Genomic DNA, 15,989 nt, shown 5'->3' on the forward strand with positions numbered 1-15,989 from the left:
TGAGAAAACATATTTGCCAATGATATCACAGACAAGGGACTGATCTCCAAAATATATAAAGAGCTTATACGACTCAACATCAAGAAAACAAACAACCCAATTAAAAAATGGGCAAAGGACCTGAACAAACACTTCTCCAAAGAAGACATACAGAAGGTCCATAGGCACATGAAAAAATGCTAAACATCATTGGCCATCAGAGAGATGCAAATAAAAACCTCAATGAGATACCACTTTACACCTGTCAGAATGGCCATCATCAACAAATCAACAAACAACAAGTGCTGGCGAGGATGTGGAGAAACGGGAACCCTACTGCACTGTTGGTGGGAATGCAGACTAGTGCAGCCACTATGGAAAACAGTATGGAATTACCTCAAAAAACTAAAAATGGAACTGCCTTTTGAACCAGCGATTCCACTGCTAGGATTATACCCGAAAAATCCTAAAACCCTAATTCAAAAAACTTATGCACCCCTATGTTCATAGCAGCCCTGTTTACAATAGCTAAGTGCTGGAAACAGCCTAAGTGCCCATCTGTAGATGAGTGGATCCAAAAACTGTGGTACATTTACACAATGGAATACTATGTAGCAGAAAGAAAGAAGGAACTCCTGCCACTTGCGACAACATAGATGGAACTAGAGAGAATTATGCTTAGTGAAATAAGCCAGGCAAAGAAAGAAAAATACCATATGATATCACCTAATACAGGAAACTAAAGAGCAACACAAACAAATGAACTAAATAGGACAAAGAGTAGAATAGTAGTCAGTAGGGAGGGGGGAGGGAGAGAAGGTGGATAACTAAGGGAAGGGTCTACTCAAGGAACGTGTATAAATGACTCATGGACATGGACAATGGGGAGGGATATGATTGTGGTAGAAGGGATGGGCTGGGTGGGAGGAGCAATGGGGGAAAAATGGGACAACTATAATTGAAAAACCAAAAAAGAAAAGAAAAAGAAGAAAAGAGAGGACCCAGATAAATAAAATCAGAAATGAAAGAAGAGAAATAACAACTGATACCAAAGAAATACAAAGGACTGTAAGAAAATATTATGAACAGCTATATGCCAACAAACTGGACAATCTGAATGAAATGGATAAATTCCTAGAAACATACAATCTTCCAAAACTGAATTAGGAAGAATCAGAAAATCTGAATGACAGATTACACCTAGTAAAATAGAAGCAGGTGAATTTTACCATACATTCTGAGAAGAACAAACACCTCTCCTCCTCAAATTACTGCAGAGAATTCAATAGGAGGGAAGACTCCCAAACTCATTCTATGAGGCCAGTATTATCCTAATTCCAAAACCAAATGAAGACACTACAAAAAAGAAAAAAATTATAGGCCAACATCCCTGATGAACATAGATGCTAAAACCTCCAACAAAATATTAGCAAACTGAATACAGCAATATATCAAAAAGACCATACATCAGGAGATCCAAGATGGCGGAGGAGTAAGTGGAAGCTACACTAACCTCTTCCCAGGACCAATTTGGAATTACAACTTAATTGTGGAGAAATCATCTGGAATAACCAACTGAACACTAGCTGGAGGAAGTCTTATAACCACGGAGAAACAGAAAAGGCTGCTTCATCTCGATGTGACCCATAGGAAGTGCAGAGACGTGAAAGGGCTGGCTGGGCTCCTACAGGTGGCAGCTGAAGGGACTGAGAAACAGCTCAGCAGCCGGGGATTCCCCCTGGGAAGAGAAGAGTCTAAAGCTCCAGCTGGGCTTCCCAGCCTACAGCAGCAGAGCAGAAAGTGAAATAGCATCCAGCTCTGAAAAGCGAAAAGCCACAGGTTTTTTTGCTGGCCTGAAAGAAACAGCTGGAGACAAGGAACTCTTAAATGGATCACATATGAAAATATTTTGGCATCCACTTGCCCTGGGCTCAAGCAGAAGGAGGGCAGAGAGGACTAGAGATGCTTGGGGAGAATTTGGGGCGGGTGGCTTTGAGGAGAGAACTGAGGGAGCACCCGATGGGTCCCAGTGCTGACTCATTCCCCTTAATGCAGGCAGACCATTCCCCTCCAAGTGGCATCAGCCTGAGGGGAAGCAAAAGCCCCACCTGCAGGAATCAATCTGTCCCACCTTGGTGCTTAAGGCTGACAGCTGATCACAGATTGAATAGACTAACAACTAAAGGAGACAGACAAAGGCAGTAGATCTCTGGTAGTCTCCAACAGGCTGCCTAGGCCCACACTGGTACATGATCTGATGCCACCAGGGGCAGATCCAGGAAGTCCAGATCAATCTAAGAAGAAGCAACAAAAATGAAGAGTCACAAAAATGGAGTGAGAGAGAAACATACCCCCATCGAAAGGAAAAGGGGAGTCCCAAGAAAGAGTGCTAAATGAAACAGAGGACTGCAAACTATCAGACATGGAATTCAAAACATGGATTACAGGTAAACTCAATGAGCTCAGCAAGCTCAAAGAAAACTACAAAGAACTCCAGGGAAACTACAAGAAACTTACTGAGAATTACACCAGCATGAAAAAGGACATAGAAGCTATCAGTAAGAGCAGAAGGAAATAAAGAATACAATTTCTGAATTGAAGAACACAGTAGAGAAATTAAAAGCAGGCTAGAGGAAGCAGAAAATTGGATCAGCAAGCTGGAGGACAACATAGAAAAAAATTCCAAGACAGTGCAACAAAATAAAAAAAGACTGAACAAGAATGAACAGGTTTTAAGAGACCTGAAGGACAACATGGAACGTAGTAATATCTGTATCATAGGAATACCAGAAGGAGAAGGAGAGGAACAAGGGATAGAAAACCTGTTTAAAAATTAATGACAGAAAACTTCCCTAACTTGATGACAGAAAAAGTCACACAAGTCCAGGAAGCACAGAGGGTCCCAATGAAGATGAACCCCAACAGGCCACTTCAAGACACATCATAATTAAAATGGCAACATTGAAAGGCAAAGAGAGAATCATAAAAGCAGCAAGAGAAACAGCTAATAACATACAAGGGAGCTTCAATAAGGCTATCATCAGATTTCTCATTGGAAACACTACAAGCCAGAAGGGAATGGCAAAAAATATTCCAAGCAATGGAAAACAAAGGCCTACAACCAAGACTACTCTACCCAGCAAGGCTCTCATTCAAAAGGAAGGTGAAATAAGGAGTTTCCCAGACAAAAGAAGGCTAGAAGAATACATCTCCACAAAACAAGCACTGGAAGAGATGCTAAAGGGTCTGCTTTAGGAAGATGAAGAAAAAGAGACAGAGAGGAACACAAGTACAAAGGGGGGAAATGACAATGAATAAGTACCTATCAATAATAACCTTAAATGTAAATGGATTAAATGCACCAATCAAAAGACATAGGGTAGCTGAATGGATTAGAAAGCATGATCCACATATATGCTGTCTATAAGAGACCCACCTTAGAACAAAAGATCTACACAGACTGAGTGAAGGGGTGGAAAAAAAAGTTTCAAGCAAATGGACATTTAAAAAAAGCTGGGGTAGCAATACTTATATCAGACAAAACAGATTTCACAGAAAAGGCCATAAAAAGAGACAAAGAAGGACATTTCACTATACTTAAGGGAAAAATCCATCAAGAAGATATATCCCTTGTAAGCACATATGCACCCAACAGAGGAGCACCCAAATATATAAGGATAATTTTTTTTTCAGATTTAGTGTGTTTTATTGATTAAAATATTACATTTGTGCCAATTTCCCTTCCCTCTGCTCCCCTCCACCCGGTGGCCCCCCTCCCTCCAGTTGTCCCCCCCTTTTAGATTATGTCCATTAGTTGTGCATACAGTTCCTCCCAACCTCTCTCCGTCTATTCCATTCCCTCCTACCATGATCCCCAATTCCTATATCATCTCCCTCCCTCTCCCCACTCCCCCTCCCTGTTGACCTCCCCCCAATATGCTTCCCGTACCCACAGTTCCTTTTCCACTCTCGTTGCCTGTTTAGTTTGACTTTGTTTCATCTCCCTAGCTTCTGTTTTTTAAACCAGTCCCTTTAACTTCTCATATAACAGTGGTTTGGATCTAATGAACTCTTTCAGTTTTATTTTGTCCTGGAAACACTTTCTCTGTCCTTCTATTCTGAATGACAATTTCGCTGGATAGAGTATTCGTGGTTGTAGGTTTTGGATTTTCATTACTTTGAATATTTCTTGCCAGTCCCTTCTTGCCTGTAGGGTCTCCCTTGAGAAGTCAGCTGATAGATAGTCTAATTGGGACCCCTTTGTACATAATTCTTTTCTTCTCTCTTGCTGCTTTTAAGATTCTCTCTTTATCTTTAATTTTTGACATTTTGATTATAATGTGTCTTAGAGTGGTTCTCCCTGGGTCCAGTCTCTTGGGAACTCTCCTTGCTTCTTGGACCTGCAAGTCTATTCCCTTCCCCAAGTCTGGGAAGTTCTCCTTTATTATATTTTCACTCAGTTTTTCAAGTTCTAGTTCATCTTCCTCACTCTCTGGCAAACCAACGATTCTTATGTTGGGCCTTTTATAGCTGTTCCAGAGGTTTCTAATCCTCTCATTGTTGCTTCCCATTTCCTCTCTCTGCATTGGTTGACTGCTTGTTCCTTCTCCATATTCCAGTTTGTTGAAATGAACTCTGGATTTTTTTTCCTCACCATCTGTCTCGCATGTGGTTTTGTTCCTTTCGTTATGAATGTTTTTCGCTTCTTTCTTATCTTTTTCCTGCTCTTTTGTGAATTCTGTAAGCCACCTGATAACAATGGCCCAGAACTGAGCCTCTGACAGGTTTCTTATCTGTTCATCTGTCAGGTTCTCTATCTGTTGCCTGGTGAGCTGTGCTACCAGGATTTCTATAGTTGTCTGCCTCATTTTGACAGATGCGTTTTGTTTTCTTGGGCCGGCTGTAGGGGGCAGTGTCTGTGTACGCGTCACAATTCAGCGACCGGCGCCTGTCTGCGACCTATTTCGCAGCCCTGTGGTGCTTTCTTTGGGGGTGGGGGTCCAAGATGGATTCACACAGTTATTCAGCTAGGAGACCGGGATCCGTCCTCCCGCCCCCCTGGGCCTCACTGTTCAAGGCGATGTGGTGGCTGCTTTTCCCAGCGTTGGGGTCGCGAGCTGCCGGGGGTTCGACTGTAGCCGGGATTGTTCTCCCCGCCGCTGTCTCAGGTGCGACCGCAAACAGCACTGCCCTCTTTAACTCTTACCTGCCCAAATGGCACCGCTGGTTTATAACTTCATATGTTGGGCTTCCGTGTAGTTTTATTTTCTGGAATTTCTAGTTATCCTTTGTTTTGAAGTAGTTGTATTCCTCTCTAGTTGTAGAGGGAGACCTAGCGTTTCCGTCTAAGCCTCCATCTTGGCCGGAAGTCCATATAAGGATAATTTTTAAAGACTTCAGGAAGGATACAGACAGCAACACGCTCATAGTAGGGCACTTTAACATTCCATTGTCAACAATGGACAGATCTTTGAAGCAAAGAAACACCAAGGATATTGAGGCATTGAACAATACTCTGGATCAAATGGACTTAGTTGATATATATAGAACTTTTCACCCCAAAGCAAAATATACATTCTTTTCAAGTGCACATGGAACATTTTCAAAGTAGACCACATGGTAGGACACAAAACAAGCCTCAACAAATCCAAGAAAACTGAAATTATATCAAGCATCTTCTCAGATCACAATGGCTTGAAACTGGAAATCAACCTCAAGGAAAAAGCTCAAAAACATTCAAACTCATGGAGAATGAATAACATGCTATTAAACAATGAATGGGTTAACAATAACATCAAAGAATAAATCAAAAGGTATCTCGAAACAAATGATAATGAGCACACAACAGCCCAAAATCTATGGGATGCAGTGAAAGCAGTCCTGACAGGAAAGTTCATAGCAATACAAGCCTACCTAAAAAGGATAGATGAATCTCTAACAAAAAATCTAATCCTACAACTCCAAGAACTAGAGGAACAACAAACAAAGCACAGAGCGAGTGGAAGGAAGGGAATCATCAAGATCAGAGCAGAATTAAATGACATAGAGACTAAAAAACAATTCAAAAGATCGATAAATTCAGGAGATGCTTCTTTGAAAAGATAAACAAAATTGACAAGCCTTTAACCAGGTTCATCAAGAAAAAAAGAGAGAGGGCCCAAATAAATAAAATCAGAAATGAAAGAGGAGAAATCACAACTGATACCACAGAAATACAAAGGATTGTAAGAAATTATTATGAACAACTGTATCACAAATTCGACAACCCAGATGAAATGGACAAATTTCTGGAAACATATAATCTTCCAAAACTGAACCAAGAAGAAGCAGAAAGCCTGAACAGACCAATAACAACTAGTAAAATTGAAGAAGTAATCGAAAAACTACCACCACACAAAAGCTCTGGACTGGATGGTTTCACGGGTGAATTTTACAAAACATTTAGGGAAGAACTAACTCCTATCAAACTATTCCAAAAAATCCAAGAAGAGGGAAGACTCTCAAACTGTTTCTATGGAGCTAGTATTACTCTAATTCCAAAACCAGGTCAAGACATAACAAGGAAAGAAAACCACAGGCCAATATCACTGATGAACATAGATGCTAAAATCCTTAACAAAATATTGGCAAACCAGATCCAGCAACACATTAAAAAGATCAGGTCTTTGTAAGGAGACCACTGAGACTAGCAGGATCGTGGAGCAGCAGCATCTTTGCTGCCCTGACTTTTTAAAGAAATTTCAATGAACTATTTGTAAAGAATCACTGATCTTGCCTACAGGCTTTTTGCATGGCTAAGACATCGATCAGTGTTAAGATCACATCTTATATGTGATCTTGGCTTGTCTTACATTATATTTTTATAGATTTTTGTTATAAACATGGTGCTGGAAAAGGTGAAGAGTTTGACAATAAGCTTTGACTGTCTTAATGACAGCAATGTCTCTCTGTATTCTAGTGGGGATACAGTCTCAGGAAGGGTGAATTTAGAAGTTACTGGATAAATCAGAATAAAATCTCTTAAAATTCATGCCAGAGGACATGCAAAAGTACGCTGGACCGAATCGAGAAACGCCGGCTCCAATACTGCCTATATACAGAATTACACTGAACAAGTAGAGTATTTCAACCATAAAGACATCTTAATTGGACACGAAAGAGATGATGATAATTCCGAAGAAGGCTTCAGCACTATTCGTTCAGGAAGGCATAATATGCATTCAGCTTTGAGCTTCCACAGACACCACTTGCTACCTCATTCGAAGGCCAACATGGCAGTATGTGCTATTGGGTGAAAGCCGAATTGCACAGGCCTTGGCTTCTACCAGTAAAATTAAAGAAGGAATTTATAGTCTTTGAGCATATAGATATCAACATTCCTTCATTACTGTCACCCCAAGCAGACACAAAAGAAAAGACTCTCTGTTGCTGGTTCTGTACCTCAGGCCCAATATCCTTAAGTGCCAAAATCGAAAGGAAGGGCTATTCCCCAGGTGAATCAATTCAGATATTTGCTGAGATTGAGAACTGCTCTTCCCGAATGGTGGTGCCAAAGGCAGCCATTTACCAAACACAGGCCTTCTATCCCAAAGGGAGAATGAAGGAAGTAAAACAGCTTGTGGCTAACTTGCGAGGAGAATCCTTATCATCTAGGAAGAAAGAGACATGGAATGGCAAGTTGCTGAAAATTCCACCCGTTTCTCCATCTATCCTCGATTGTAGTATAATCCGTGTGGAATATTCACTAATGGTATATGTGGATATTCCTGGAGCTATGGATTTATTTCTTAATTTGCCTCTTGTCATCGGTACCATTCCTCTACAGCCATTTGGTAGCAGAACCTCAAGTGTAAGCAGTCAGTGTAGCATGAATATGAACTGGCTTGGTTTATCCCTACCTGAAAGACCTGAAGCACCACCCAGCTATGCACAAGTGGTAACAGAGGAACAAAGGCGAAACAATCTTCCTCCATTGAGTGCTTGTGATGACTTTGAGAGAGCATTTCAAGGACCACTGTTTGCATATATCCAGGAGCATATCCAGGAGTTTCGGTTCTTGCCTCCACCTCTCTATTCAGAGATTGATCCAAATCCTGATCAATCAGCAGATGATAGACCATCCTGCCCCTCTCGTTGAAGGAACACTGGGGTTAAATTAAGTTGATGTGGATTTCGAACTGTATTTCTTCCCAGCTGAGGAGAGAGAAGCATCTTGGAGACACGTTTTCAGAGGAAGTGGAATTGCTTTTGCCCAGAAAGATGGCAAATACATGAAACAACCAGTGATCATGCTTTAGAAGCCTACAGCAACATTCTGGGACTGATCCAACATGCTTGAAGATCTAAGCTTTTCTCCTTTAAAACTGGCACATACCAGGAGCAGTCTTCTTAGCCTATGGTCATCTGTGTCAAGACACCACATTCTAAAGAGGGATGATTTCCTTCTTTTGATTTGAAAATTTGCACATGCTAAATGCTTACATTGTGTGGTTCAATGTCACTACAGCTGTTTTTTTTTCCATTTATGCCAGACTTTTGATACTCTTTTAAAACTTGTTTGTGGTCAGCATGACAAGGAACAAAAGAAAGCTTTGAAATAAACTTTAACATAAAAAAAAAAAAAAACGCACTGACTTTTTTTTTTTTAATTTAATATAGCCTGGACTTGACCTGCGTATGCACATGCTCAAAAATTGTCCTACTAGGCTGACCATGTATCACCTCTTCAGCTTGGATCCTATTGTGGATTTATTTACAAACATCAAATGCCTTCAAGCCAATCCTTCTTGCTGTATGTTTTGCAGTCTACTGTAGTAGTTTTGCAACAGATATGTGGGAAAAGAGGTAAGAGGAGGAAGGTAATAAGAGACTTTGTCACGATTGTATACCTTCTTGGTTTCTTTTAAGAATTTGTTGCCTTTCTACTATTACAGCAAAGCAGCATTTTGTTACTGACTGCCCAAAATCACTTAATCTCAGGTGAATGGATCACTTGCCAAACTGTTGGAATGCTATTTTGTGTTTTGTTGCACTGTTGAGTTCTTTTTTCATTTGTTTCTTTGGCTTTTGGAGAGGGAAATTTGGAAAGGGGACATACACAAAAGTGATAACCCACCCACATTCCCTTTTTATCATTACAGAAGAAACTAAAAGAGCTAAGAATGGAGTAAAGAAAGGCAGTATGGCAGGCACCAGCTATTGCTCTTTAAAATTATTATTTTTATTATTTTAAAAATATGGAAATTTTCCAGTCATTAGAGAGGAGGAAAAAATGCATTTATTTTTATACAGAGTTACTTAATTACCTCCAAACACATATGTTGGAAATCATTTTTGCTGGTGCATGTTCAGGTTAGAGAGCTCAATTTATACATTTCCTATCCTCAAGTTTGACAGCTTGAAAACCCAAGTTTATTCTAAAAGTGTATAACTTCAAATTTATAACTAGTATAATGTGTGCTGGAATGATAAGTGTTTTATATTTTTGTGGGTTTTTCTTTAAATGAGAATATTTTTTCAATGACCTAAAGAAAAAACATTTTGTTAAACATGAGAAATCATTTACTTTGAGTATATGTAGGTAAGATAGTAAAAATGATTACATCAGTAAATTATAGTTTAAAGATAATTTATGGTTGGCTTTAAAAATATACCAGCATTCACGATGACACTTAAAATGGTATTTTCCAAGGTACTAAGTGTACTGATTGTCTTATTTTAGAAGGAATTGAGCTCTGATGTTTTTAATAGAAATCGGCATCTCTGATGTTACAACATGCATGTGAAATGGGTGTTACATCTGTCCTGCCATTTAACACCCCACAGTTAATAAAAGTGACTGCAAATAATAGTAACTCTGGCTTGGTGCTTGACCTGGTTAAATACTGTCTTAAAACTTCATACAAAACAAATAGGCTTTTCCATAAGTGGCCTTTAAGAAAACATGGAAGAATTCATGTTTGAAAAATGCTGACAGGGTGAAAAAAGCCCAGTGTAAAAATAAATCACGTTTTAAGTGATTCAGTTAAAGGGTTTGGGCTCCCGTAGCAAACTAATACTAGATAATAAGGAAATGGGGGTAAAGTATTTTTTTTACTGTTAAATCATTTTGTGAATGTCCCCCTAAAAAAAGGTAATGGAATATTTGGCATAAAGGGCATTTGGTGGTTTTATTTTTGTTTGGGACGGGAGAATGTCAGAAAAATCCCCTTTCTTTACTCTTACGTCTAACTTCTAGGGAACAATTGTTGATATGCATAAATTGTAATATGAACCACTGTACACTGATAAATAACACAGGAAAACAAGAATGACCGATAGTCTGGTAATTGGAACTCAGTCACAAAATAAAATATAAAATTCTAAGTATATAAAACTTTATGAAATAAAGTTTTATTTTCCCCATTGAAAGTATTTCTTTACTTTTTTATTTACAAGCATTACTTTACTCTTTCCTAAATATTGGTCAGTTCCTGATATAAGATGAGAGGTTCACAGCTGTATTCCAGTATTCAAGATAGAGTCCTGATTTTTAAATTAGGAAAAGTAAAATCCAAAATGTTAGTAAAACAAAGTGCAATATTAAATGTTTGCTTTATAGATTATATTCTTTGGCTGTTTGTAATTTCTTTTTCCCTTTTTTATTTGGTGCTAAATATGTCCTTGTAGGCTCTGTTTTAAGAAAACAATATGTGGGAAGTGATTTCATTTTTCCTATTGCTCTTCCTTGTGGAAAATAAAGTGTTCTATTTTTTCCTTTTTGTAAAAAAAAGAAAAAGATCATACACCGCGATCAAGTGGGATTCATCCCAGTAATGCAAGGATGGTTTAATATTCACAAATCAATAAATGTAATATACCACATAAACAAAATAAAGACAAAAACCACATGATCATATCAATAGATGCAGAAAAAGCATTTGATAAAGTACAACACCCATTTATGATGAAAACTCTCAGCAAAATGGGAATAGAGGGACATACCTCAACATAGTGAAGGCCATATACGAGAAACCTGAAGCCAACATCATACTCAATGCACAAAAAATGAGAGCATTCCCCCTGAGGTCAGGAACAAGATGAGAATGTCCACTCTCTCCACTCCTATTCAACATAGTTCAGGAAGTTCTAGCCACAGCAATCAGACAAGAAAGAGAAACAAAAGGCATCCAAATTGGGAAAGAAGAAGTAAAACTGTCATTATTTGCAGATGACATGATAGTGTACATAGAAAACACTATAGACTCCACAAAAAAACTACTCGACCTAATAAGTGAATTCGGCAAAATAGCAGGGTACAAAGTCAATATTCAGAAATTGAAGGCATTTCTGTACACCAACAATAAAATATCACAGATAGAAATTAGAAAAAAATTCCACTTACTATAGCAAGAAGAAAAATAAAGTACCTGGTAATAAACTTAACCAAGGAGGTAAAAGCCCTGTACTCAGAAAACTACATAACACTGAAGAAAGAAATTAAGGAAGATACAAATAAATAGAAGCATACACCATGTTCATGGATAGGAAGAATCAACATCATTAAAATGTCCATACTACCCAAAGCAATTTATAGATTCAATGTATTCCCTATTAAAATACCAAAGACATATTTCACAGACCTAGAACAAATACTTCAAATATTTATATGGAACCAAAAAAGACCCTGAATAGCCACAGCAATCTTGAGGAAGAAGAACACAGTAGAAGGAATCACAATACCTGATACCAAACTATACTACAAGGCCATGGTAATCAATACAGTCTGGTACCGGCATAAGAACAGACATATAGATCAATGGAACAGAATAGAGAGCCAAGAAATAAACACAGGCCTATATGGTCAACTAGCCATCAGAGAGATGCAAATAAAAAAACACAATGAGATACTACCTCACACCAGTCACAATGGCCATCATCAACAAGTCAACAAACATGTGCTGGCGAGGATGCAGAGGAAAGGGAACCCTAGTGCACTGCTAGTAGGAATGCAGACTGGTGCAGCCACTATGGAAAACAATATGGAATTTCCTCAAAAAACTAAAAACCCAACTGCCTTTTGAACCAGCAATTGTATTGCTAGGATTATATCTGAAGAATTCTGAAACACCAATGCAAAAGAACCTATGCACCCCTATGTTCATAGCAGCACTATTTACAACAGCAAAGTGTTAGAAAAACCTAAGTGCCCATCTGTAGATGAGTGGACAAAAAACCTGTGGTACATTTACACAATGGAGTACTATGTAGCAGAAAGAAAGAAGGAACTTCTACCATTTGCAACAACATGGATGGAACTAGAGAGAATTATGCTTAGTGAAGTAAGCCAGGCAATGAAAAGAAAATACCATATGCTATCACCAATACAGGAGACTAATGAACAACACAAACAAACGAGCAAAACTGAACCAGAGGCAAGTAAATAAGGAGTAGACTAACAGTGACAAGGGGGGAGGGGGAGGGAGAGAAGGGGGTAAGAAGGGGAAGGGTCTAGTCAAAGAACATGTATAAATGACTCATGAACACAGACAACTGGCTGGGGACTGACTGTGGGAGAAGAGGTGGGCAGGGTACAGGGAAGCAACAGGGAAAAAAGTGGGACAACTGTAATAGAAAAACAAACACAAAAATTTTTAGTGGGGAAAAAAATGAAAGCAAAATAAATTAATAAATGAGAAAGCAAATCCTCCCTCAGCCCCCCAAATAAACCTCACATGTAGGAGAGTGAACAAAAGAAAATGTAAAGTATGGGAATGCTATTTAGTGAATATTAGAAGGACAAGGATTTCCCTTCTCACTGTATATTTTTCTCCCTACCTGATCCCTCTAGAATTTGGCATACTGAAGAAGTAAGTAATAACATAAGGTTCTTTGCATAAAACTAATAAGACCACTTGTTAATACAGGGTTTTTTTTTGTTTTTGACTAAGACTTTGACTGGAATGTCACGCCTAAAGGAGACATGCTTGGGCTCTGGTTGTTACCAAAAAGCCCTGAGGAACTGGGACTGACTTTCAAAGGTAATAAAAGCCCACGAGATAAAAAGCCTGGTACCGTGGTTGGTTGTGCGGTCCACAGCAATCTTTCCAGGGAAGGAACAAAGGTTGCTTTCCTGAAAGATGGCTAGAAGGGACCTTAAGGCACAATGGAAAACCAGAAGGATTTGGAAAAGACAGGTGTTTACAGTCAAGGCTGAATGGCAGGTATGTGGCTCAGCTTCTGTGCCCTGAAGGGCAGACTGAAAGTCACCCTAAATGTTCCTTGTGTAAGTTCCAGCAAAGCAGATGTAAAGATCATAAGTGATCGTTTGCTGTCCTTGTTGTGTTTATGCAAACGAACAGGATAAATTAAAAATGGACTTAATGCAGTCCCTTTAATGACAAGGAGGGTAATCTTAAGGAGAAAAATCGTGATTCAAGGAAAGTCACAATGCTCAGTGGTAGACTATAAAGTAGTGTAGCTAACTGTCTTTAAAGTTTGCTTTCATTTGAAAGTTGAAAGTTAAAGCAGGTCTGTGACATCATCAAAGATGCTTAATTTACAGGCAAGAAGAATGTCAAATGCCTTGCATCTGGATGTCTTTCCAATAAGACAGTCTTGCAGATCTAGAGACTGGTTTGTGGGTTATGTTACAGAAATTAACATGTGTGCTCTGTTTTCATAGTGCATAAGCCTATGATCTCATTACTTGAGTGATTGTCTGAATGTTTAGGCCTCACTTAATACTGTCTGCATTGCTGTCCTCCTGGGACTCAATGATTCGGTTGAATTAAGTGGCTGGGTTGGTGAAGTATGGGGTGGTCTGTGGGCTTCACTTTAAAACTGGTTTCTCCTTTCTCTCATAACGGCTTGGACAGAAAGGACCCAGAGGTCTGAGAGGGGGAAACCTAAAATATTTCCCTCAGCCCAAGCTAAGTATAGTGGGCAAAAGGGTTTTGGACAGGTATTACATGCCTGGCACACCTTCCTCCAAAGAAGCCTTTTTTTCTTTCCTAATGTGGGATATTGAAAAATCAATCCCTGCCTTTTGTCATCTAGTGGTTATGGATTGAATGATGTCTTTTAACCCTGTTGCCAAATCTGTTGCCTCCAGAATACAACAAGGATGCCAGCCTGTTAAACCAAGCACGCCATTGTCTGGGGACAGCCAAGTGACCTGGAGAGTCTGCAAGATCGTTCCCCATGTGGAAAGGCCACCCTCCGCTCCACACCCCAACTCTTATTAGGGATTTCTGAACCCAAGGGTAGGTAGGACGATGACCATGTCCAGGTTGAAGCAGCTAGAGGAGCATGAGACCTTCGCCCATTGTCCTTTATAAGAATATAAAGTGTCTTAAGTCTGAGAGGGGGGAATTGTTACAGAGTGTGGGTCCTCCCAAAAATAAATTAATTAGTTAAAAAGAAAACATACACCATGATCAAGTGGGATTTATTCTGGGAATGCAAGGTTGGTACAACATTCTCTAATCAAAAAAATGTGATTCACCACATAAAAAAAATGAAGGATAAAACCAGCATGAATATATATCATCAGCTGCAGAAAAAGCATTTGATAAAATCAAGCACCCATTTATGATAAAAACTCTCAGCAAACTGGAATTAGAGGGAACATACCTAAACATAATAAAGGCCATGTAAGACAACCCACCGCCAGCATCATACTCAACAGGCAAAATCTACAAGTGTTCCCCTTAAGATTGGGAACAAGACAGGGAAGTCCACTTTCACTTCTCTTATTAAATATAGTACTGGAAGTCCGAGCCACAGCAATCAGATAAGAAGAAGAAATAAAAAGCATCCAAATTGGAAAGGAAGAAGTAAAACTGTCATTATTCGCAGATGACATGATATTGTACGTAGAGAACCCCAAAGATTCCACCAAGAAACTGCTAGAACTGATAAACAAATTCAGCAAAGTAGCAGGAAACAAAATTAATATCCAGAAATCAGTTGCATTTTTGTATGCCAATAACAAACTTACAGAAAGGGAAAGTAAGGAAAGAATCCCCTTCACAATTGGTAAAAAGTCAAAAATAAAGTACCTAAGAATAAACCTAACCAAGGATGTAAAAGACCTATACTCAGAAAATAAAATTATAAGACACTGAAGAAAGAAATTGAAGAGAATACAAATAAGAGGAAATAGCATGTTCATGGAAAGGAAGAATTAACGTCATTAAAATGTCCATACCTCCCAAAGCAATCTCTAGATTCAACACAATTCCTATCAAGATTCCAATGATATATTTCATAGAACTAGAAAAAATATTTCAAAAATATACATGGAACCACAAAAGGCCCCATATAGCAACAGTGATCCTGAGAATGAAGAACAAAGTTGGAGAAATCACTACCTAATGTTACTGAACAGGAAGTTGGGGTCCTGCTGCCAGCAGCCACCCCCTCTAGGCAAAATTCCAGAGGCAAAGGTTTGATGATAAAGGAAAGGAGTCTTTATTCAAAAGCAATCACTTAAACCTATCAAGTTACAGCTTTAATTATTTAAGCCTATCAATAAAGGCTAAACTCTAACATCTGGGTTCTTCTCTTTTTCCCTTGTTAGTTTCTATAGGGTTAATTTACAAACCAAAACAATATAATACACAAAAGTTACATAATTCGGAAGAATGGCACGCTCCTGCCTCAGAGCCTGTTTCCTCTAGAATACTCAAAGAACAAACCTGCCACCCTCTGCCAGGCCACCCCAATCCTAGGCTGTGCCTGGAGTTCCCTCTCATACAAAATACCATCTGTTGGTAAATGCAGGCAGCTGCCCAATGATTATCCAGGTATCCTTGAGGAAAAAGAGCCATAGAGTCAGACGGCCCAAGCCAGAGCCTGAGAAAGAGCCAGCTCAGGGGCCAGAAAATATCATGAGCCGAAGAACCAGCCCTCTTTTTATGTCCATTGGCTCTGCAGGCATTCAGCTTCTCAGCCAATTCCATCCTAGACTCCTTTCCATTGGCTCTGTAAACTCCTCCTACAGCCCTCCTACTTCTTCCCAGAAATCT

General features: G+C 39.2%; 1 protein-coding gene and 1 pseudogene across 1 annotated transcript in view; one reads left to right on the top strand and one right to left on the bottom strand.

The window, feature by feature from the left end:
* Positions 1–15,989, bottom strand: part of CHST7 (carbohydrate sulfotransferase 7) — a 42,400-nt gene that overhangs the window by 8,554 nt on the left and 17,857 nt on the right. The window lies entirely within an intron of this gene.
* LOC149991506 (arrestin domain-containing protein 3 pseudogene) lies at positions 6,992–8,536 on the top strand (annotated as a pseudogene).

This window comes from Furipterus horrens, unplaced genomic scaffold (assembly GCF_987537825.1).
Source record: "Furipterus horrens unplaced genomic scaffold, mFurHor1.1.pri manual_scaffold_17, whole genome shotgun sequence".
NCBI lineage: Eukaryota > Metazoa > Chordata > Mammalia > Chiroptera > Furipteridae > Furipterus > Furipterus horrens.